This window comes from Rutidosis leptorrhynchoides, chromosome 10 (assembly GCF_046630445.1).
Source record: "Rutidosis leptorrhynchoides isolate AG116_Rl617_1_P2 chromosome 10, CSIRO_AGI_Rlap_v1, whole genome shotgun sequence".
NCBI classification, from domain to species: Eukaryota; Viridiplantae; Streptophyta; class Magnoliopsida; order Asterales; family Asteraceae; genus Rutidosis; species Rutidosis leptorrhynchoides.
Window position 1 is genome coordinate 73,095,021 of NC_092342.1, and position 22,199 is coordinate 73,117,219.

A 22,199-nucleotide genomic window follows, 5' to 3' on the forward strand; every position below is an offset into this window, starting at 1 on the left:
CCTATGTGCATATGTATGTGTAGGATGGGTGCGGGTCGGGTGAAGTGATTCTCGACAATAAAGCTCACTTCACATATAGGGGGATTTGATGGACTTGTGTATGGGTCCAATTGGCACAGTTGTGCGTTTTGGTGGACCACCTTTGGCGAGGTGCACATTTTGTGTGCACGTTATCACACGTGCTTGTGATGTGAATTATACAACCCCAATGGCGAAGGGTTAGTATTGAGTTGTGCTTGGAGAAGTGGATCACGTGTGGATGCGAATTCACGATGACGCGTGTAGTTTCGGTCATCTTATTTTAGAAAGTGAGTCTCGTGTAGTTCGGATTCACGATGACGCGTGTAGTTCGGTCATCTTATTGAGGTAATGATCTCGTGTGTTTGCGAATTCACTAAGGCTCGTGTAGTTCGGCCAACCTCGATGTTGTTGTGTTAGTGAAGATAGTAGTCTCGTGTGGATGCGGATTTACTAAGGCTCGTGTTGTTCGGCCAATCTTCATTGTGGTATTTGGTTTTCGGTATTGGGTTAAGGGGTTAACCTTGGGCGTCGTACGCTTTATGGTTATATATATTGTCGTATTGTTGTTATGTAGCTAACCCTCTGGGTGTAGCTTATTTGGCGTTGTTCACATCGTCGTTGGTGAACTTATTGTTTGTTGATGTATCCTTAACTTGTTGCTTAGTGATCGTACGGTATGCTTAGCTTAGCTTGCCTTTATGCTTGGATGCTCCGGTATGCAGTATTTGATTATTTGTGTGGCGTGTCCATTTTATGCATATATATGTATGTAGTATATTTTCACTCACTAAGCGTTAGCTTACCCTCTCGTTGTTTACATTTTTTATAGATTGCATGGAGACGATGGATCGGGTAAGCGTGGGGACTAGTGGACTTGCGTAGTTTGCTTTAGAGGATGTGCTTTTGGATCGGTTAGGATTGGGTAGCGTATCCCCAATCACCATGCCCGGTCTTTATTTTGTATTAAAATCATGTGGTCGAACTTGTATTTTGTACTTAAAGGGTAATTTGGGCATATGTGAGCCCGGTGTCGTATAACTCATTTTATTATTGAAACTTGTTAGATTTAACTATTATTAAATGTTGTGAAAACTGTTTCGTCTAAAAGTGTCGGGAAGCGGAGATCTTTTTGCGGGAAAACGACATTTGGGACAGCAGGGATCAGAGTGGCGCGCCCCTATATGGAGCGGCGCTCCATTTGCCTGTAAACTTGATTTTTGAATATATAAAAAAATGTAAGCGTGTTTTGGTTGGATAACGAGTTGGGTTGTTACAAGTGGTATCAGAGCATGGTCTAAGGAATTTAGGCGACTTGAGATAGGTGCCTAGACTTAGACTTTTGTGTGTGCTTAATTTTGTGCGGGACTTGTAGGTGTACGGGTCGGAATGGGTTATAGTTAGTGCCTTGTTTGTTGGTGGACTGACGTTTATATTAATATGCGGATATTATTAATATGTGATTGCGTTGTATTTGGTTTATGTTTGCGGTTGCATATATATCATCGAACGAGGCGGTCGTTGTAGTAACGAGTTGATACGGCGTGTATGTAGAGACCCGTACTAATCCATCCGGACGAAGTCCATATCGATTATAAACGATTCATAACAGTTGATTACATCGCGAGGTACTTGACCTCTATATGATACATTTTACAAACATTGCATTCATTTTTGAAAAGACAATCTTTCATTACATCGAAAGTTGACAGCATTCATACCATTTTATAATATATCTACTATAATTGACTTAATAATAATAATCTTGATGAACTCAACGACTCGAATGCAACGTCTTTTGAAATATGTCATGAATGACTCCAAGCAATATCTCTAAGATGAACAAATGCACAGCGGAAGATTTCTTTCATACCTGAGAATAAACATGCTTTAAAGTGTCAACCAAAAGGTTGATGAGTTCATTAATTTATCATAAGCATTCATTTTCATCATTTTAATAGACCACAAGATTTTATATTTTCATAAACATCATTCTCATATCAGGCATTTCGCAAACTGCATAGAGATAAAAATCATTCATATGGATTGAACACCTGGTAACCGACGTTAACTTAATGCATAGAATATTCCCAAAACAGAACCTCTCGTCTGTATAATAATCTCGAAGTACTAAAGCATTCGTACCCCGAATGGGACTTGTCAAGGTCCATAGATCTATCTTTAGGATTCGCGTCAATCAGGGGCCATTTCCCTAATTTCTTAGGTTACCAGACTTGAAGGGCGATATTCGGTTTAATAATCCAACCATAGAATGTAATTTTAAGTACTTGTGTCTATTTCGTAAAACATTTATAAAAGCAGCGCATGTATTCTCAGTCCCAAAAATATATCTTGTAAAAGCATTTAAAAAGGGAGCAAATGAAACTCACTATACTGTATTTTGTAGTAAAAATACATATGACGTCATTGAACAACTGAACAATGCAGGGTTGGCCTTGGATTCATGAACCTATATCATTTGTATATTTATTAATATACATAGTTGTAATCGAACAAATATATATAAATTTTATTAGTTATATCCGTTTTATATTAATAATATATATATGTTATTTATGTAAGTGTAGTTATATGAAGTTTATACTAAATTTCTTTTAAAATCATATATTTATATTATATCTTAAATTATGTGTTATATATGTTTTTTTTTTGTATATATGTCTTAAATAATTATTGTAGTTATATTAGTATCTATATATATTTAGTATTATATTTAAATACTTAATTTGTTAAATGTAGTATTTATATAATGTTAATATGTTTTTCATATAGTTTTGTGGAATCTCAATTTAATTATAGGGTATATAATAAGTGTGTTTTTACGTACAAGATATGTATTTGTTAAAAATGATAGTTTTGATTTTTAATGTTTTTCTAGTGATAATAATAATAACTATATTAATAATGATAATATTAATAATGTTAATGATATTGTTAATAATGATACTTTTGATTAATAATAATAATAATAATAATAATAATAATAATAATAATAATATTAATAATAATAATAATAATAATAATAATAATACTAATGGTTACAAAAATGATACTAATACTAATACTGATAATGATATCTTGTATTATTTTTATAATAGTAACAATAATAATAATAATAACCCTAATCATGATAATAATACTAACACAACCATTAGTGATAATAATAAAATTTTCATACTTGTAGTTATAATCATAATACATGAAAATTTTATTATAATACTTATTTTAATAATACTAATACTAATGAAAAACAATAACTTTATCATTTTCATAGAAATGCTAATAATATTAGTTGTTATCATAATAATAATAATAAATGATAATTGTTATCCTAGTAAGTGTATTTGTAAAGATAATAATAATTATATTACAAATAATAACAATATTGATAATTATATTAATGATGATCTTAATAATAATAATACTAGTAACAATAATAATAATGATACTAATAACAATAACAATAACAATAATAACTAGTATAATAATAATAACAATAATCATAATAATAATAATAAATGATAAATAATAATAATAATTAAAAGATGTATACCCTTAGAAGCCTTTTCTAAAAAAAATTCACCACGAACTGGACTCGAACCCGAGACCTCTCGCTCACCATAACACCCATTAACCATCCAGCTGACCCATTGTTTCTGATTTATACCCAAAAGATTTATTTATAAATTGTATCTAATCTGCTGCCTATTTCTTCTTCCTCAACATAACTGGTCGACCAGAGAACTCAAACTAGCTATCAATTAATTTCATATTTAGTTTTAGAACTTGAAATTGTTACAGAAATAACTAGTGGTTGATTTAAATTGATTAAAACAAGGTCAAAAAAAAAAAAAAAAAAAATCCAAACAGACCTGTGAAGAACTCGTAATAACCCAAAATCAAACTCGGATTTTTAGGATGTTTTAAACCCCGATTCCTACATGAAAAAGATGCTAAATTGTTCATGTAATCTTTCCCAATCAACAATTTAATCTAAAACACAAAAACAAACGCGAATTTCTTGATGAACACATCGTTTGACTTTTTGAAAATCACCTTTGACTTCAAAATTTGAAATCGATAGGAAGAATTGGAGGTTAAAACTTTACAGACAGTTTACATTGAGTAATCCTAACACTTCTGCAATTCTATTTTTTGAAATTGGGTTTGAATTCAAGCTTTGAGAAAGATGGAACACGTACAGAGCAGTTTCCAATATTTTTTTTGTTCAATTCCCAAATTATAGGCTGTAATGAATTTAATTGACAATGATAATGAAAGACTGGATTACTTTTACCTAATACCATGACTTAATTGATTGTTTTGTAGCAAAGGAAATTCGACAGCTTAAATCGATCGTACAGAAAAAGGAATAAAAAAAATAGAATGTGATATAGATTGATAACCTATTTTGTTTGATATCAATACATTGAATTTGATTGAAAACAAGTTGCAGATAGGAACAAAATGGAATCACAGTTCGATTGTGAAAAAAAAAACTGAATGTACGATTACATTGATTTTTAATTATCTATAATTAATTTAAAAATTAATTAATAATAATAATAATATCAAAATAAATTCAAAAACAAAAAGTCTAATGATAAAAGTAATAATAATAATATTAAAACTTTATAAATTTGTACTATTGATATTGATAATAATCATAAAAATAATAATAAAATTTTTTAAATTTTTCTATTAATTATGATAATAATGATATTATTAATGAAAATAATAACTTCTACAATTTAACACATTAATTGTATCAATTTTCCTATCTAAATATAATATATAATAATGTTAATAATATTGATATTAATATTAACATTGATATTAATATTATAAATAAAAATGAAGTAATAATAGTATTAATATACAACTATATTTTATTTGTAATTAAGTTAATATATTAATATCACATATTATTAATTATGTAATACTTAATAGTTACATAACATCTTGGAATATTTAATATCTATATATACTTTATATAAATATAAATTACATTATGTGTGTGTATATATATATATATATATATATATATATATATATATATATATATATATATATATATTTTATAGAAATCATTTGTATATATTTATATATGTATAGCTTCATAATATCATTTATATATTTTCATTTTAATAATCAATTAATTATTTTATATATTATTTTACATTTTAAATTTAAGTCAATTAAAGTGTATTTTATTAATTCAAAATATTATATATACACTTATATATATAAATATTTACATATTTATTTGCACATACTTGTTCGTGAATCATCGGGAATGGTCAAAGGTTAAATGAATCCATCTAAACAGTTCAAAAAAATTTCATGACTCAACATTACAGACTTTGCTTATCATGTCGAATTCATATTAAGATTAAGTTTAAATTTGGTCGGAAATTCCCGGGTCGTCACAGTACCTACCCGTTAAAGAAATTTTGTCCCGAAATTTGAGTGTGGTCGTCATGGTTAACCATAAAAATGTTTTCATGACGAATATGAGTTGATAAATGTGGTTTTATTACCATTGGGTAATAAAGATAAAATAATTCGATTATTAGAAGAGTACGAGTGAAGTTATCACAAAAGATTGAGATAAGGTAATAGATATTCGTCTTTACTTTTGACGTAGTCATGGTTAAATTTAGAAAATAAGGTGCGTCTTAAATTTTGACAGAGTCAGGGTTGAATTCCGGAATTCAAGAGATATAAAGAAAATCTTCGAAATCTAAAAGATTTGATTCTTCGGCGAGTAAGGAAATCAAGATCTCTATAATTAAATACGGTGATCTGCCTCGATTGTTCTGTCTGATATTCCCATTATAAATAAAACTTTTTCCATTCCATTAGTTTCAACATTCCTATACTTTCTTTCTTAGTTCATATATCCCAAAAGATTATGAAAATGCTTAATCCAGTTCTAATCCTTGATATTTTTCTAATTATTATTTCTGTCACCCTTCTTTTCAATCTTCCACCAGAAAAAAATCTGTTTACTTTTACTATTACCTTGGGGTGATACTATTCTTAATTATACCGTGTCTTTATATAGCTATTCGTATTAATGTACGCGGTTTGTGATTTCAGTGTTGTTGTTGAGTTTTATATCTTCCCTTATGTTTTGGAGCTCTTTGCCTTTTTATTCTCTTCTCGACCTCTAGTAAAGCGAGTAATGGTTTAGAATTCGTAAGTATGGTGTTTCGAATAAACATGACTAGCGTTCTAAGAGAGTGATTGTAATAGCACGATCTTGATTGGTTAAATTACCAGAATTTAAGAGGAAAGATAGAACTATCAAGAAAATATGTTCTTGATATGTTTGAAGATTCGGTAGAATGTAAGAGTTGTGTAACATGGCACATGATGACGTTATGGTCTGTGAATCATCACGTTTCATTAGAAACTCAGCATGACTTACTGTAATATAATCACGTTGATCAAGTGTCATTATATTATACTAACTCATGCATCAGTTTCCAATATTACTTCAATAACATTCATATTTTAAGCTCGAAAGTTTACAAAATATAGAAACTAACAGTTTCTATATGATGTAACACTGATAGCACGAAGAGATTAATGATTTCAGATAAGAATAGTTATGAAAATATCTTCAGAAATATGGAGGATATATTTATAATGAAAGATACGATGATATCTTAGAATTTCTAATATCGAAGGATGATAGAGAAGATTTATCCGTAAGGGTTTAGATTCAGAAGCAAGGCGTTCTCTACAGATTTCATCAGATACAGAATCATCAGGATTCTATATGTACAAGTTTAGTCCTTGTGATTTGTTCAGAGTCTCCTTCATGGTTAGCTCAATCTGTTTTTCAGTACTAAATTTTCTATCGAGCATTCATAACACTCCTTTCTTTATCATCAAACTTTTGGCCATCTAGGCCATCTACAATTTTACTGTTTCCTCTTCATTTAATGTAGCCATATCTGAATCGTCGATTATCCATCCGTGGTGGTTTCAAGGAAATTGTGTTTTTAGATGATTAAACGCTGATGGTAATATGGTGGAATATAAAAGGTTCCCCGGTAACAATAAAAGAGCACACATATATATCAAAGTGTTGGGTTGTTTCAAATGAAAAGTCGAAGTTGACTTGCTGGAGCTGTGACAAAATTTGCTACCTTGAAAGGAATTACCAAGTTATTTTGGGTAATAATAACACTAAAGGAATTAGCACAGATACATGTTAAACGTTTACCCAGGTTCCGAGTGTTTTCCAGGTGCATATCTATGTGCATAAATCCTTCCTTCCGTAGATGAAGTTGTGGTTGGTTCATCCTCACGGTTGAGGTATTTTCAAGAATCATGAAATGTTTGAACGCAGATTGGAATCGTCAAGATACAAATGAGGTTTAAGATGAAATCAAGTGGCAAACTTGAAGAATTGTTTAGTTTCATATGTTATAACTAATATTTTAATTCATTTTTAATTGGCCAATCTTGATAGTCCACAGTCGATAGTCCACAGTTAACAGTCCAATAATTCATATATAGTTTATTTTATAATATTCGAATTAATTAATACGTATCGTGACCCATGTACATGTCTCAGACTCGATCACAACTCAAATTATATATATTATTGTAGAATCAACCTCAACCCTGTATAGAGAACTCGATCATTACTGTATATAGAGTGTATATGGTTATTCCAAATAATATATATAAATGCGTCGATATGATATGTCAAAACCTTGTATACGTGTCCCGATATTTAAAGTGCGTAAAAATAAATAACAGAAATTAAATAACGATAAATAAAGTGCGTAAAGTAAATAACAAAAATTAAATGACGATAAATAAAATTGCGAGAATGTAAATTGCGATAATTAAATTGCGATAATATAAAATGTAATCAGTTAGCTAGGAACAATTAGCTAGGAACAGTTAGCGTGGATTCTTAACAAAATTTCTCATAGTTAATTTGTTTGTTTCTAACAAATTTTATTTTATCCAATATTTTCTTTATTATGCCACTTGTTGAATTCTGATAGGTCAAAATCTAAGTATGAAATTGAATGAAAATGGTTATACTGTGGTGAACGGATTCGTATAGCTGTGGTTGTAAGTAGGATAGTAAATGACTGTTGAATTAGATTCGAAGAATGTACATTGTAACTTATTAATGCGAAATCTAAATATTCCTCGGGTATTACCTACCCGTTAAAATATTTTCACCATTAACAGTTTGTACAATGAAAATTTTAATTACAAACTTTATGAAAACATATATACATATATATTTTCTTCAGACGCAATTATGAATTTAATGAGTCAATGTGATATTAAACTCACCAGATTTACGGCTAGAACTAGAGTACATAATCTCTAAAACATTAGAGATTACATAATCACCATGAAGGACGAAGATAGTTTATGTAGAACGATTCGTAGAACGATGATTATACTTGAGGTATAGATTACGAGGTTGAGACGTGTGATGATGTTGTTGGTACTGGTTATGCTGCTGGTGCTGCTAATGGTGGTACTGTTGCTGTTGGTGCTACAAGTGTTGTTGGTGCCGAGGTTGGTGATGATGTTGGTGTAGTAAGTATAGCTTGTAAATCACGCACCATTCTTGTCAGGGTTTCTATCCTACCCTCTATCATTTCTATCCATCCACTCATCTGATTCGATAGATCTTGATTATCTATTCGAAGTTCCCTAACTTCTTCTGATATTCCCCTTCGATTGGTATTCGGAAGTAGAGGTTGAATATTTTCTGAGATTGCAGTAATGCGACCTTCGAGGTGGAAAACTTTAGCAAGAAGGGTGAATACAGTGTTGCGCATAGGTTCGCCGGTAAGTACATCGTCTTCTCCGATGTTAGGAGGTAAGTTTGGTTCGCGGTAGGGCTCGCCTTATTCATTTCTCCATCGAGTAAGTAAGTCTCGGACCCACCCCCATCTCCTCCAGAAAGAAAAATAGCTAAACGATGGAGACACTTCGGGTTCCTTGACTTCAGAGTCTACTTCAATACGCATCTCAAAATTTCTTCAGGAACTAATGGAATCCAAGCTAGGTGTAGGATCCATCTCTTATGATCAGTTAGAGGATTGTCGATATGAAATGATTTTCGGTTATCGGATAATATTCTAATTATATAGAATATCTAATATAATATAGAAGATCCCGTAGATCCCGGAGGAAATTAAGGAAACGTGTCAGATAAAGTCTACAGTAACAGATACGCTACGATATGGATTTGTCTATACACTATTCATGCAATCAATGCAGTAAAACGTGTCTAGACTAAGAATAATGAGCAGGTAATTTCCTAAGGATGATAAGCAGTTGATTTCCGACTAGAAATGATAAGCAAAACTTTTGACATGCAGACACGGTCGAAGTCCAGACTCACTAATGCATCCTAACGACTATCAATTAGACACACTAATGCAAGACCTGGTTCGCTAAGACCACCGCTCTGATACCAACTGTAGAGACCCGTCCTAATCCATCCGGATGAAGTCCATATCGATTATAAACGATTCACAACAGTTGATTACATCGCGAGGTACTTGACCTCTATATGATACATTTTACAAACATTGCATTCATTTTTGAAAAGACAATCTTTCATTACATCGAAAGTTGACAGCATGCATAAAATTTTATAATATATCTACTATAATTGACTTAATAATAATAATCTTGATGAACTCAATGACTCGAATGCAACGTCTTTTGAAATATGTCATGAATGACTCCAAGCAATATCTCTAAGATGAACAAATGCACAGCGGAAGATTTCTTTCATACCTGAGAATAAACATGCTTTAAAGTGTCAATCAAAAGGTTGGTGAGTTCATTAATTTATCATAAGCATTCATTTTCATCATTTTAATAGACCACAAGATTTTATATTTTCATAAACATCATTCTCATATCAGGCATTTCGCAAACTGCATAGAGATAAAAATCATTCATATGGATTGAACACCTGGTAACCGACGTTAACTTAATGCATAGAATATCCCCAAAACAGAACCTCTCGTCTGTATAATAATCTCGAAGTACTAAAGCATTCGTACCCCGAATGGGACTTGTCAAGGTCCATAGATCTATCTTTAGGATTCGCGCCAATCAGGGGCCATTTCCCTAAATTTGTAGGTTACCAGACTTGAAGGGCGATATTCGGTTTAATAATCCAACCATAGAATGTAATTTTAAGTACTTGTGTCTATTTCATAAAACATTTATAAAAGCAGCGTATGTATTCTCAGTCCCAAAAATATATCTTGCAAAAGCATTTAAAAAGGGAGCAAATGAAACTCACTATACTGTATTTTGTAGTAAAAATACGTATGACGTCATTGAACAACTGAACAATGCAGGGTTGGCCTTAGATTCATGAACCTATATCATTTGTATATTTATTAATATACATAGTTGTAATCGAACAAATATATATAAATTTTATTAGTTATATCCGTTTTATATTAATAATATATATATGTTATTTATGTAAGTGTAGTTATATGAAGTTTATACTAAATTTCTTTTAAAATCATATATTTATATTATATCTTAAATTATGTGTTATATATGTTTATTTTGTATATATGTTTTAAATAATTATTGTAGTTATATTAGTATCTATATATATTTAGTATTATATTTAAATACTTAATTTGTTAAATGTAGTATTTATATAATGTTAATATGTTTTTCATATAGTTTTGTGGAATCTCAATATAATTATAGTGTATATAATAAGTGTGTTTTTACGTACAAGATATGTATTTGTTAAAAATGATAGTTTTGATTTTTAATGTTTTTCTAGTGATAATAATAATAACTTTATTAATAATGATAATATTAATAATGTTAATGATATTGTTAATAATGATACTCTTGATTAATAATAATAATAATAATAATAATAATAATAATAATAATAATAATAATAATAATAATAATAATAATAATAATAATAATAATGGTTACAAAAATGATACTAATACTAATACTGATAATGTTATCTTGTATTATTTTTATAATAGTAACAATAATAATAATAATAACCCTAATCATGATAATAATACTAACACGACCATTAGTGATAATAATAAAATTTTCATACTTGTAGTTATAATCATAATACATGAAAATTTTATTATAATACTTATTTTAATAATACTAATACTAATGAAAAACAATAACTTTATCATTTTCATAGAAATGCTAATAATATTAGTTGTTATCATAATAATAATAATAAATGATAATTGTTATCCTAGTAAGTGTATTTGTAAAGATAATAATAATTATATTACTAATAATAACAATATTGATAATTATATCAATGATGATCTTAATAATAATAATAATACTAGTAACAATAATAATAATGATACTAATAACAATAACAATAATAATAATAACTAGTATAATAATAATAACAATAATCATAATAATAATAATAAATGATAAATAATAATAATAACTAAAAGATGTATACCCTTAGAAGCCTTTTCTAAAAAAATTCACCACGAACTGGACTCGAACCCGAGACCTCTCGCTCACCATAACACCCATTAACCATCCAGCTGACCCATTGTTTCTGATTTATACCCAAAAGATTTATTTATAAATTGTATCTAATCTGCTGCCTATTTCTTCTTCCTCAACATAACTGGTCGACCAGAGAACTCAAACTAGCTATCAATTAATTTCATATTTAGTTTTAGAACTTGAAATTGTTACAGAAATAACTAGTGGTTGATTTAAATTGATTAAAACAAGGTAAAAAAAAATAAAAAATCCAAACAGACCTGTGAAGAACTCGTAATAACCCAAAATCAAACTCGGATTTTTAGGATGTTTTAAACCCCGATTCCTACATGAAAAAGATGCTAAATTGTTCATGTAATCTTTCCCAATCAACAATTTAATCTAAAACACAAAAACAAACGCGAATTTCTTGATGAACACATCGTTTGACTTTTTGAAAATCACCTTTGACTCCAAAATTTGAAATCGATAGGAAGAATTGGAGGTTAAAACTTTACAGACAGTTTACATTGAGTAATCCTAACACTTCTGCAATTCTATTTTTTGAAATTGGGTTTGAATTCAAGCTTTGAGAAAGATGGAACACGTACAGAGCAGTTTCCAATATTTTTTTTGTTCAATTCCCAAATTATAGGCTGTAATGAATTTAATTGACAATGATAATGAAAGACTGGATTACTTTTACCTAATACCATGACTTAATTGTTTGTTTTGTTAGAAAGGAAATTCGACAGCTTAAATCGATCGTACAGAAAAAGGAATAAAAAAATAAAATGTGATATAGATTGATAACCTATTTTGTTTGATATCAATACATTGAGTTTGATTGAAAACAAGTTGCAGATAGGAACAAAATGGAATCACAGTTCGATTGTGGAAAAAAAAAAACTGAATGTACGATTACATTGATTTTTAATTATCTATAATTAATATTAAAAATTAATTAATAATAATAATATCAAAATAAATTCAAAAACAAAAAGTCTAATGATAAAAGTAATAATAATAATATTAAAACTTTATAAATTTGTACTATTGATATTGATAATAATCATAATAATAATAATAAAAAATTTTAAATTTTTCTATTAATTATGATAATAATGATATTATTAATGAAAATAATAACTTCTACAATTTAACACATTAATTGTATCAATTTTCCTATCTAAATATAATATATAATAATGTTAATAACATTGATATTAATATTAACATTGATATTGATATTATAAATAAAAATGAAGTAATAATAGTATTAATATACAACTATATTTTATTTGTAATTAAGTTAATATATTAATATCACATATTATTAATTATGTAATACTTAATAGTTACATAACATCTTGGAATATTTAATATCTATATATACTTTATATAAATATAAATTACATTATGTATATCTATATATATATATATATATATATATATATATATATATATATATATATATATATATATATATATATATATATATATATATATATGTGTGTGTGTGTGTGTGTGTATATATATATATATATATATAAATATTTTTTTTTATAGAAATCATTTGTATATATTTATATATGTATAGCTTCATAATATCATTTATATATTTTCATTTTAATAATTAATTAATTATTTTATATATTATTTTACATTTTAAATTCTAGTCAATTAAAGTGTATTTTATTAATTCAAAATATTATATATACACTTATATATATAAATATTTACATATTTATTTGCACATACTTGTTCGTGAATCATCGGGAATGGTCAAAGGTTAAATGAATCCATCTAAACAGTTCAAAAAAATTTCATGACTCAACATTACAGACTTTGCTTATCATGTCGAATTCATATTAAGATTAAGTTTAAAATTGGTCTGAAATTCCCGGGTCGTCATAGTGTATGCATAATAAGGACTTGCAAACCTTATTACGGGTGCAAATTGTGTCTAGCAAGTGATGTTTGACGAGTGTTTAGCAAGATGGAGCGGTATTGTGTGTGTGCTTTATACGTTCGTGATCTAATCGTTTTGCATTCTTTACAATGATGACGCAAAACGAGATCGAGACGAATGATGAGGAGTTTAACTCTAGAGTTGCAGCCGCCGTTGCGGAGCAAATGAGTGCGTTTCGAGAAGAAATGGATAGGAGGTATTCCGAATTTCGAAATAGTGGTGAAATGGAGCATTGTCTTAAGAGCTTCATGAGGACTAAACCTCCGATGTACGACGGGAAACCGGATCCTTTGGTAAGCACAATTTGGATCTCGGATGTCGAAGGGTGTTTTCGCACTATTGAATGCCCTCTCGAGAAAAAGACAAGACTCGCTACTAGTTTGTTGCGGGGTAGGGCGAAGGATTGGTTGGATGGTAAGATTGATCTTATTGGTGGTGAACCGTTTATGGCGTTATCATGGGACGAGTTTAAGAAGGAATTCTTCGAGGAGTTTCGAACTTTGGCCGACTTGTCGGAATTGCGTAATGAGTTGTGAAACTTGCAACAGGGTTCTATGGATTTGAATACTCTCAAGACGACCTTTATGGCGAAGACTCGTTTTTGCCCGGAGTACTTGGGGAATGACCATTTGTTGTTGCAAGATTTCTATCGAACTTTGAATGATGACTTGAAGAATAAGATTAGCCGGGGTTACGCGAAATTGTTTTCGAAATTATTTACCGTGGCTAGAGGTTTCGAGTCGTATTCGCGATCAAAGATGGGTGAACCTTTAAGTGAGAGAAGGATTATTTCTTATGGTGCTCCAAGTAAGAGGACTAAGGGTCCGAGTGTGAGCACGGGTGGTACACGGATGAGTATATCGGATTCTAGCGCGTCTAGATGTTACAATTGTGGCGTGAGGGGTCACAAGTCTTGGGAATGTTCGGTGCCAAAGGGTGATGGCATGGTGTGCTTCATTTGCCAAGAAGAAGGACATCGTAAGTCGGAATGTCCCAAGTTAGCGGGGACGGGTGCGGCAAGGAGACGTTAAGGTACGTTTCATTTTAATAAATATGCCCTTTGATTATTTATTATGCGCCGTTGAGTTTTAGTTTATTAGATGCATTGTTTGTGCATGTTATTGACATGGGTGACGTTCCTAATGGAAGTACCCTATGGTGACATTTGATTGTCGGGCGAAGGGCGTAAGACTTGGTGCAACCAAGCATTCCTTTGTATTTGGGAAATGTTTCTACCAAGCCATGGAAATGGGTTTTGGTGTTCGGTTGTTAAGCGCGTGTTCGCTTTTGTGTTGAAGTTGATGAACCATGAGGTTCGACGGGTGGGATGAAACCCGAGAAATTGAGTGTTGATCTCGATGTATGTTGGTAAAAGAGTCTGCATGACGCGACATTAGGTGCCTCTTTCATACCTACTTGCGTGGTGTTCGACTCCGATTGTGTTGTGGTTACATTGTACTTAGGGTGCCGGAGAGAAACCCTTAGGTACATGAGTGACTAGGTGAAATTTGACAAGCTAAAGCAATTGGATGATTGCGAGAGTATAGTTTGTGTAATTTGTGGTACACTTTTCATTCGAAGTGTTTAAGAATAGGTTAAGATCCTTAGTATGCTCAAGGTTGGAGCAAAATATGGTGATGGGTCGTGTGAACCCAATTGTTGGTAAAGTCTACCTTTGGTAGCATTGTACGGTTGTACAAGATGCGATTATGGAACGTAGTTCCAAGTGGGGGAGTTACACTCCCGCACGAGGAAGTTCTAGTGTGAGATTTCGGATGACGTCTTAGTAGATCCGGAATTTGTGTCGGGACCTAGATTTGGTCGATCGTGGTAGACTAGAATTTCGGTTAAATTGTACTTATGATTTTGGATTTGAATTATCACCGAGGTGGTAATGTGGTAAATCTCATTGAGAGATAATGGACGTGTGTGACGAGCAAGGTGAAATCCCTCGGTTAAGGGATGTGTGTATCGGATTCTCTTCGAGAGAATTATTGTTTTGTGCCTATGTTTGATATAGGTGGTTCTTGCTTGATTGTGTGAATGGTTAGTGGTATCCGCTAGGATTCACTATGGCGTAGCAGAGCGCGATGTTACGTTACTCGTTGTATGAGGCCAAAAGAGCGTTGATTGGTGAAGCATGACCATTGACGGGGTCCGCTGACTTCATCATGGGAGTAGTGTTATATCGGTATGGTATAACGTTATCGGGAAATTCGAGTACCGATGGGGAATGGGATTACCATTCCTGTGTTGAGATTGGGAAGTGGATCGCGTGTGTTTGTGGATTCACGATGACGCGTGTAGTTTCGGTCATCTTATTGTGGAAGTGAGTCGCGTGTAGTTCGGATTCACAAATGACTCGTGTGGTTGCGGTCATTGTATTGAGGAGTGAGTTGCGTGTAGTTCGGATTCATAAATGACACGTGTGGTTACGGTCATTCTATTGAAATAGTGACTCTCGTGTAGTTCGGATTCACTAAGGCGCGTGTAGTTCGGCCAATCCCGATTGTTGTACGGTGGAGGTAGTGAGTCGCGTGTGGTGCGGATTCACTAAGGCGCGTGTAGTTTTCGACTAGCCTTCATGCTGTTGGATGTGTGATCTATCGATTGTTTTATACGCCGATGGTGGGGTCGTAAGGACCATGTTATGTGACTATTGGTTGTTTTTTACACCTTGAGTTTAGCGTTGCCATAGTCGTTTGGGCGCTAACGGTTTTTAGCCAACTGATTATGTTGTACGGTAGTTGCGTAGTAGTCATGTTTGCGCACTACAAGGATTATTAAGTATGGATTCGCCTTTTCGGTCTTCATCGGTCGGATGGTTGACTTTATTGTGGTTGTTACTAGCAATGTACTTGGTATGGTATGCTAGGGGTTGATATCTCGGTTCGAGATTGGTTGAGTTTTTCCCGATGTGAGGGATTGAGCATGGTTTTAGTACTCGAATTTGTGGATTTGATAAATCGCGGGTGACGAGTTTGTTGTTAAAGGTGATTCATTGGGAAATTGTCTAGGAAAGTCGGATTGGGACTCATGTTGAAGACCGTGGAGTGTAGGTCCGGAAGGTTAAGTGACGAGGATCACGAGGACGTGATCGAGTTTAAGTGGGGGAGAGTTGTAAGACTCAAATATTTATTGTACATAATGTATTTATGGTGTACGATGCGTGTATGAAGTGTACGAAGCATGTACGTGTTGGTTGCTCGAACGTCGAAGAAAACTGGACGTTGTCTGAGGTTACAAGGTGTGTATGTATCTTTTCAACCCCAAATAAGGTTTGAGTTGGTGTTTCAAAACCTTACCATTTGAAAGGAAATCTCATTATGTTTCCAACGATATTTGATTTATCGAAAACGGAGCTACGGTCAAAAAGTTATGGCCAAAACAAGTTACTGAAAACTGTTTTTCCTCGACTGTCAGCACCTGAAGGTTGGAGCGGCGCTCCACCCTATGGAGCGGCGCTCCGATTGCGTCTGATGCAATTTTCAGCATTTTTAAAGGGTTTAAATGAGGGGTACTTTGGTCTTTTCACTTGGGGTCGATTTGGGATCATCAAAACTGATCCATGGGCTATCTTATCCTCATTTCACCTCTTTTCACTCACCAACACTCTCATCCTCAAACCCTAGAGAGAGAGGAGAGATTTAGAGAGAGAGCTCCAATTGGAGAAGAAGAAGAGTGTTTCGGGTCAAACCTCAAGTATTAAAGTTGTTCATCTCGTCAACGGCATCATTTTGGCGGTATTGGTAAGTTCTAACTCCGAGTTTCATTGTTTGATTTGAGATTCAATGTTAGGGTTTTGAGATTGTTAGTTGTAAAACCCATTTAGTTGATGAAGAGGGTTTATGGAAACTTGCTATTTTGATATTTGGCGGGTTTTGGGTTGGTTAATGATTTAACCATGTTTAAGGCTTGTAAGTAGTGTGTAATCACTAGTGTTAGTGATTATGGAAGTGTTGGAACCACTTTAGGTGAATTTGGGTTGACTAATTTTGAAATGGGTCAAAATTAGGGTTTAGGTGTCAAATTGGGCAAGTTTGGTGTTTAACACTTACGATTGGGTTTAATTGGCGTATTAGGACCATTCTCACTTGTGTTAGTGATTATTGGCTAGTTTGGGCGTGGTTTGAGCTTGGAAGTGCAATTGGGTCGAAATTGCACTAGTTGTCAATTTGGGTTAATTTGTAAATCCACTCTAATTGTGTTGTTTGTTATGTGATTAATGGAATAGGTACTTTCCATTGGCGTGTTACGGATTATTCGGTGGCATTCTTCAAGGCGACAAGGTGAGTGTTAATATCCTATGTGCATATGTATGTGTAGGATGGGTGCGGGTCGGGTGAAGTGATTCTCGCCTATAGAGCTCACTTCACATATAGGTGGATTTGATGGACTTGTGTATGGGTCCAATTGGCACGATTGTGCGTTTTGGTGGACCACCTTTGGCGAGGTGCACATTTTGTGTGCACGTTATCACACGTGCTTGTGATGTGAATTATACAACCCCAATGGCGAAGGGTTAGTATTGAGTTGTGCTTGGAGAAGTGGATCACGTGTGGATGCGGATTCACGATGACGCGTGTAGTTTCGGTCTTCTTATTTGAGAAAGTGAGTCTCGTGTAGTTCGGATTCACGATGACGCGTGTAGTTCGGTCATCTTATTGAGGTAGTGATCTCGTGTGTTTGCGGATTCACTAAGGCTCGTGTAGTTCGGCCAACTTCGATGTTGTTGTGCTAGTGAAGATAGTAGTCTCGTGTGGATGCGGATTTACTAAGGCTCGTGTTGTTCGGCCAATCTTCATTGTGGTATTTGGTTTTCGGTATTGGGTTAAGGGGTTAACCTTGGGCGTTGTACGCTTTATGGTTATATATATTGTCGTATTGTTGTTATGTAGCTAACCCTCCGGGTGTATCTTATTTGGCGTTGCTCACATCGTCGTTGGTGAACTTATTGTTTGTTGATGTATCCTTAACTTGTTGCTTAGTGATCGTACGGTATGCTTAGCTTAGCTTGCCTTTATGTTTGGATGCTCCGGTATGCAGTATTTGATTATTTGTGTGGCGTGTCCTTTTTATGCATATATATGTATGTAGTATATTTTCACTCACTAAGCGTTAGCTTACACTCTCGTTGTTTACATTTTTTTATAGATTGCATTGAGACGATGGATCGGGTAAGCGTGGGGACTAGTGAACTTGCGTAGTTTGCTTTAGAGGATGTGCTTTTGGATTGATTAGGATTGGGTAGCGTATCCCCAATCACCATGCTCGGTCTTTATTTTGTATTAAAATCATGTGGTCGAACTTGTATTTTGTACTTAAAGGGTAATTTGGGCATTTGTGAGCCCGGTGTCGTATAACTCATTTTATTATTGAAACGTGTTAGATTTAACTATTATTAAATATTGTGAAAACTGTTTCGTCTAAAAGTGTCGGGAAGCGGGAGATCTTTTTGCGGGAAAACGACATTTGGGACAGCAGGGATCGGAGCGGTGCGCCCCTATATGGAACGGCGCTCTATTTGCCTGTAAACTTGATTTTTGAATTAAAAAAAAATGTAAGCGTGTTTTGGTTGGATAACGGGTTGGGTTGTTACATTGATGAACTCAACGACTCGAATGCAACGTCTTTCAAAGTATATCATGAATGACTCCAGTTAATATCCTTAAAATTAGCTAATGCACAGCGGAAGATTTCTTTAATACCTGAGAATAAACATGTTTTAAAGTGTCAACCAAAAGGTTGGTGAGTTCATTAGTTTATCATAATCAATCATTTCCGTAATAGTAATAGACCACAAGATTTCAGTTTCCATAAATATCCGTACACTCGCAAGTGTATAAAAGTATTCTATAAGTTGTTGAGCGATTCGGTAACCATACTTAACAATTAATGTGGCATATTCCCTTTATTATGAAATCTCCCTATACTGTACCAAGTGTAGTAAAAACGAAGTACTATGCAACCATTTACGATACTAGAGCGACTAGCCCGGTTGGGGTTGTCAAACCCGATAGATCTATCAATAGGATTCGCGCTTACATGCTCTTACAACATGTAAATATTAGTTACCAAGCTATTAGGGAAAAATATGCAAAGTGGTATAACTCAACGTAGAATATGTTTTTAGTACTTGTGTCCATTTTGTAAAACAGTTATAAAATAGCGCATGCATTCTCAGACCAAAAATATATATAAAAAGGGAGTAATGAAACTCACAATACTGTATTTCATAGCAATTATGTATATGACGGCACTGAACATTGTAACATCCCGTTTTTCCCGTACGTATCGAAAGGTGCTCACTTAATCATTTGTACGTTTATAACTCGTTAGCTTATGCACAAATGTATGAATATATGAGTAGATATATATATATATATATATATATATATATATATATATATATATATATATATATATATATATATATATATATATATACATATATGTATACTTGATAATGTGTGCATGCATAAGTTTAATCATGGGTTTGGTTAGCGTTAAGTCTTGTGAGACTATTGTTGAAGGCTAGGTTAATATAGGAAGCGGGTTTGGAATGTACAAATCAAATAAAATCGAAAATTGTTTAAATCGGTTGAACTGTCCAGTTACAGCCTTAGGCCGCGCCGCGACAATTGGGTCTGCGCCGCGGCATATAAAGCAATTCCAGATCAGAAGTCAAGTTAAAAGGGGTCATTTTTCCTTCGTTAGGTCACGCCGCGACAAATGAGCCGCGCCGCGGCACCTCTGCAGTTCTGACTCCAATTTTAGCTCAAATTAAATAAATTTAAGGGGAAAATTGGTAATTTAACATGTGGATCTGATGGGAGCATTAAACCTCCACCACTAGTTCATTTATTTCATTTCCTTTTCTATTTTCTTTCCAATTTCTCTCCCAAAACACAAAACTCACTTAGTTTAATCTTGAGATTTGGAGTTGGAGATTTGTGAATCAAACCTAAGAGCGAGATTTAAAGTTGTTCTCCTTGTTACTAGCTACAAGAAGATAGTATTGGTAAGTTCTAACTTTATGTTTTAAGTTTTAATTTATTAATGGCTAGGGTTTGGGTTACTAGAGATTTGTATGACCCATTTGAGGGTAAAATGGGTGAGTTTGGGTTATGTTGTTGTAAGGAAACCCTAATAGCCACTATTTAGGGTTTTGGCCTTGTGATTCGAGGTTGTAAGTGTCAATTGGTGTTGTTAGTCACTAATGCACTTTAAGATTTATGAAAGAAGTGTAAATGGGTAAGTTTGACTTGATTGTGAGTCTAAGTAATATAAAATGGGTCAAAATGTACTAGTTGACCTAATTAGATGAAATGGGTATGGATTACTGATAATGCTAAAAATGAACACATATTTCATAGCATTATTCCTCAAGAAAGACAAGATTTTAGTTGCAATTGTTCTATTTACAAGTGATATTCGTTTAAATATTAAAAGGTGAAGACAAAAGACAGATTCGACAAATTGAAGACACAAAGGTCCAAAAAGCTAAAAAGTACAAGACACAATCAAAAAGGTTCAAATTAATGATGAGAAACGTCTAAAAATGACAAGAGTATAAGACGCAAAACGCAAAGTACACGATATAAAATAGTACGCAAGGACGTTTGAAAATCCGGAATCAGGACATGAGTCAACTCTCAACGCGCGACGTAACGGACCAAAAATTATAAGTCTACTATGCACAAGAATATAATATCATATATAAATAATTATATTAATTATTTATATTTTATATTTATATATATATTATGTCGGAAAAGCTAAGATCCAAATTGGAGTGAGCTGGAAATTCAAACTCCGCGACTCGTGGAGTTTGAAGGAGAAATTGACCGCGACTCGCGGAGCACTCAAATCCAAATCTGCCTATAAAAGGCAACGCATTTTCATCGTTTTAAATATCCATCCATCTCTCTATCTCACATACGATATATATATATATATATATATATATATATATATATATATATATATATATATATATATATATATATATATTTATATTATAATTCTAATTTTAATTTTAATTTCTAATAATAAGGGTATGTTAGCGAATGTTGTAAGGGTGTAAGTCGAAATTCTGTCCGTGTAACGCTACGCTATTTTTAATCATTGTAAGTTATGTTCAACCTTTTTACATTAATGTCTCGTAGCTAAATTATTATTATGCTTATTTAAGCCGAAGTAATCATGATGTTGGGCTAAAAAAAAATACTAAAATTGGGTAATTGGGCTTTGTACCATAATTGGGATTTGGACAAAAGAACGACACTTGTGGAAATTAGATTATGGGCTATTAATGGGCTTTATATTTGGTTATCTAAATGATATTTTGTTAATTTTAATATGAAGATTTACAATTGGACGTCCCTATAAATAACCATATACACTCGATCGGACACGATGTGCGAGGTATTTATATGTACGAATAATCGTTCATTTAACCGGACACGGGAATGGATTAATAGTCTATGGAATTATTAAAACAGGGGTGAAATTATGTACAAGGACACTTGGCATAATTGATAACAAAGTATTAAAACCTTGGGTTACACGCAGTCGATATCCTGGTGTAATTATTAAACAGAGTAATAAAACCTTGTTACAGTTTAAGTCCCCAATTAGTTGGAATATTTAA